This window comes from Acyrthosiphon pisum, chromosome A1, assembly GCF_005508785.2.
Source record: "Acyrthosiphon pisum isolate AL4f chromosome A1, pea_aphid_22Mar2018_4r6ur, whole genome shotgun sequence".
NCBI lineage: Eukaryota > Metazoa > Arthropoda > Insecta > Hemiptera > Aphididae > Acyrthosiphon > Acyrthosiphon pisum.
The window spans coordinates 99,276,876-99,281,388 of record NC_042494.1 but is presented as its reverse complement, the minus strand read 5'-3'; positions in this window follow the sequence as shown (position 1 = coordinate 99,281,388).

Genomic DNA, 4,513 nt, shown 5'->3' with positions numbered 1-4,513 from the left:
AAATACATAAGCACAGTTTATTTTTATAGTCATTTTAAGTTCAAATTTGACGAAATTACATATTAAAAAACCTGGAATAACTATTTTAGTATTTTGTTGTGATTGTATAATATTATTTGTGGGTACTTGAAACTTCTAAAGTATACTATTATGTATCTATGATAGTATCACGGTTTGTTGTTGATGTATAACGCGTTACGTGATGGATATTGTGATATGATTAATTTGGAATTTATTATTAATACCTATTATAGGTCAATTTTTTTTAATACTATAGATAAGTATACCTACCTATAATAGGTATGTCTAATACCTAGACTGACAAACAGTCTCCGCTCAGAATCGTTTTTCTTATACAGTGATATTATATCATTGAATTCAAATTTAATACTATCCATTATACAGTGACCCACTTGTAACCTACTGTACAGCAGAGCGACATCCACTTACCCACCTTTTTTTTTAAATGACTTCTTTGGCCTGCCAACAATAAATATAAGTACCGTCATGCCGATATACATAAGACCTAAGTGTTTTATATTATACAGTTTGTATCTTATGTTGTTGTATGCAGGGGTGCCATTTCAGTTTTTTTTTAAGGTGTGCAAACAATTAAAGAGGCAAATTTTTTCCCACCTCCAGGGCAATCGTTAAAAAAACGTTTCTAGTGTTTTCAGTTTTTCATTACAGATTCATTACAGTATAAAAAACATATTTTTATAGTTAACACATTACATTTTACCGTTCATACATTCTGTGTATATACTGTTTAGTGTATAGTAAAGATATTTTTAGATAGAATAGAAGCATATTATTATTATTATGTCTTTTGTCTATCAGTAACCAGGGGCGGTCCGGCCCAGGGTGCTATACACCAAGTATAGCACCCCGGGCCCCCGTTTGTATTCATGATCCGGGCCCCCGATTACCACAGTCGGTATACGGTATAATACAAAATAAAATAAAATAACATATTTCAACATCTCTACAAATAAACAACATGTTATTCTTAATTTTTTTTTTTATGTTTACTTATAAAACTAAGGGCTCTTTCCTAATTTAGGTAGGTTTGAAAAAAAATTACGGGCCCCTAATTAATTTTGCACCCCGTGCCAAAAATAGCCAGTCCGCCCCTGTCAGTAGCCACTTACCATTTACACATATTTGTGTGTGCCAGTGGATAAAGTGATACCGATATCAATTTATCAATTATCAAATTAAAGAACACAATATTATAATATTATTTATGATTATCAGTGAATAGCTGCGGTGCATGCACAATTAAAGATTTGGAAAACTGAAGGCCATCTGGCCATAGTATTAATTAAGCCTAGGCCAATTGTGGACAGCAAAATTACGGGGTGTGCGAGTGCACACCCTGCCCCCCCCCCCAAATGGCGCCCATGATTGTATGTGGTTTTTTTTTTTAACAATTATGAAATGATAATATGGAATTTTGTAGTGTTGGTCAAGTACTCGACTTTGGAAAAATTTTCGAGTCGAGTTCGAGTAAAAAAATGTTATTGTTATAATTTTCTTATTTATAACTGTAAAAAACCAAAATTAAATATAATAACTTTCCAAGATGACACTAAGAGTGATACATTGACTGAACTTTTTGGTTATATTGTACCTATAATATAGGTATATAATAATATAATAATATATAATATTATTATATTACCTACAGTACCCCCAAAATCTTGGTCTGCAGATCGAGCATTCTACGCTAGCCTTCGGACCCTTGGAGCAAACACTACAAATACAAATGCAGAACCAGGAGGATTTAGGCTCTGGGAGTTGTAATTTAATACTAAACTATTTATAAATATATGCAAAATAAGGTATAATGTGATAAAAACCCAAAAATGTTTAAACAGATTGCATAAATTTAAATTTGGAAGGTCCCCTATCTATAGTAAGTTGTGGCACTGTATATAAATGTGTATATTTTTAAGAAACAAAGATCAATAAAAAAAAAGGTGGGTAAGTGGATGTCACTCTGCTGTACAGTAGGTTAGAAGTGGGTCACTGTATAATGGATAATATTAAATTTGAATTCAATGATATAATATCACTGTATAAGAAAAACGATTCTGAGCGGAGATGGTTTGTCAGTCTAGGTACGTATAAGATTAACATATTATATACTTATCTATGGTATTAAAAAAAATTGACCAATAATAGGTATCCATAATAAATTCCAAATTAATCATACCACAATATCCATTAGGTACTTATAACGCGTTATACATCAACAACAAATCGTGGTACTATTATAGATATATAATAGTATACTTTAGAAGTTTCAAGTACCCACGAATAATATTATACAATCACAACAAAATAACTAAAATAGTTATTCCAGGTTTTTTAATATGTAATTTCGTCCAAATTTGAGCTTTAAATGACTATAAAAATAAACTGTGCTTATGTATTTTTTAGATTTTTTGGTAACAGAATTAACTACTTACGTGGAATTTTGTTTTAAATTTTCAATCCTTAGATATAAAAGTTGAACATTTTATAAATTTTTAATTACGAAATAATTATTCAATTTTAAATTTCATAAATGTTGTCAAAATTTGATCTTTAAATGCTTATAGAAAAAAATTGTGCCTATGTATTTTTAATATTTTTCAACTGCTATTGTAATAATATATCAGGAGCCATGTATTAATTTTTTACACTTTTTGGCCCAACAGATAAAACTTTATTGATATTTATAGAAAAAAAAACTAAAAAAATTGAAAACTGAAAATGTCCGTAAACAGCTCAAAAAGAGTCAAAATATTTTCAAAATTGTATGGCGTATAGGAAATGCTAATATGAACATTCAGTGAAATTTTCAAGTATTTATAGTCATTCTTATTTTAATTAGGTATAACAAAATAAGAAAATCGTGACATGAGAAATTGAGTGAATATCAAATGTTGTAAAAATATGAATTTCAAACGCTCATAAAATTTATTTGATTGCTAGTAGACAGTTTTTTTAAAAAAGTAGAACAATTATGAGGAATCCTGCATTACATTTTCCAAATCTTTGATTTAAAAAGAACATTTTTTATGAATTTCTAACTCAAAATAATTTGGAAATTTTTGTCATTTTTACGTATTTTGTCAATATTTGAACTTTAAATGCTTATAAAAAAAAATTGTGACTATGGATTTTTAATATTTTTCATCTGTCTTTGAAACAATATATTAGGAGCCTTCTATTAAATTTTCAATCTTTTGTATCCAACAAATAAAGTTTTATTGATATTTATAGAATAAAAACCTAAAAAAATTGGAAACTGAAAATGTTCCTAAACAGCTCAAAATAAGTTAAAATATTTTTAAAAAGGCATGGTGTATAGAAAATGTTGACATAAATAATCAGTCAAAATTTCAAGTATCTACGGTCATGTTTTTTTTTAGTTACACCGAAAACCAAAATCGATTTTCTCGAAAACAGATTTTGCGTAGAAAATCCCGTTTTTCCTTAATTTTTCTTTTGATTTTCACGGCGCTTTTGAAAACTACTGGAAAATTTTTAATTTTGACCCCCCAAAGTACCAACTAGATTCACTTTCTTATCAGAAAAGATAGGTACTGTTGAAGAAAATCCAAGCACTTTTACTGTCCTAAAAGGTGATGACAGACACAAAAAAAAATCAGAAAAAAAAAAAAACACACATCATTGTAAAATCAATACATTCATTGTTCCACTCAGAATCTAAAATATTGTAAATACTAAATACTAAATAGTCGTAAATACTAAATGGACTGAGCCCCTATTCCATCAAATATTTCATAATAGGAATCAGCGCACTAGGCTACGACGTTTATGACGGTATTTATAATTTATAGCTATACACGTCTTATACCTATATATATGCGATATTCACAACAGATAAACAATACTCGACGGAAATTATTAATTGGGGAAAAAAATTTAAAAATAGCTGGAAAATTAAATTAAATTATAATGTATTCATGATTCATGACATAATTCAAGTATTAAGTTCCACGAAAAAACTGTTAATTTTTTTGGTCGGGAATAGGTTTTGGTCATAAAACCGGGATTGAAAATATGAGGTAACTGCTTTGATGTTAATATTTAGATATTTACCTTGATTACCGATAGCCAATAACCGTTTCCAGAATTCCAAAACTAAACTAAAAGTGGTTATCGGTTTTCGGTTCTCAAATTTACGGTTTTGCAGTCCTGCAATTTACCATTATTATCTTAGCCACCTAATAAAGAATCCAAATGTATGGTATTCTAAGAATAGTAACTGTGATGGACCAACAATTTTGTTTATGTTATTTTTTTTTTTTTTTTTTTGGAGCGTGTCATTAGATTTCCGATTCAACTATATTTAAGTGTATCAAAAGGTAGTTATAAGAACAAAATATTTAGCTATATTATTATAATATTAGCTTGTAAATTAAACCTATACCAATTTTTTCAATTAAAAGTATTAATGCTTATTTTACTAATCTTTAGAGGACCATGGTTAATAAAC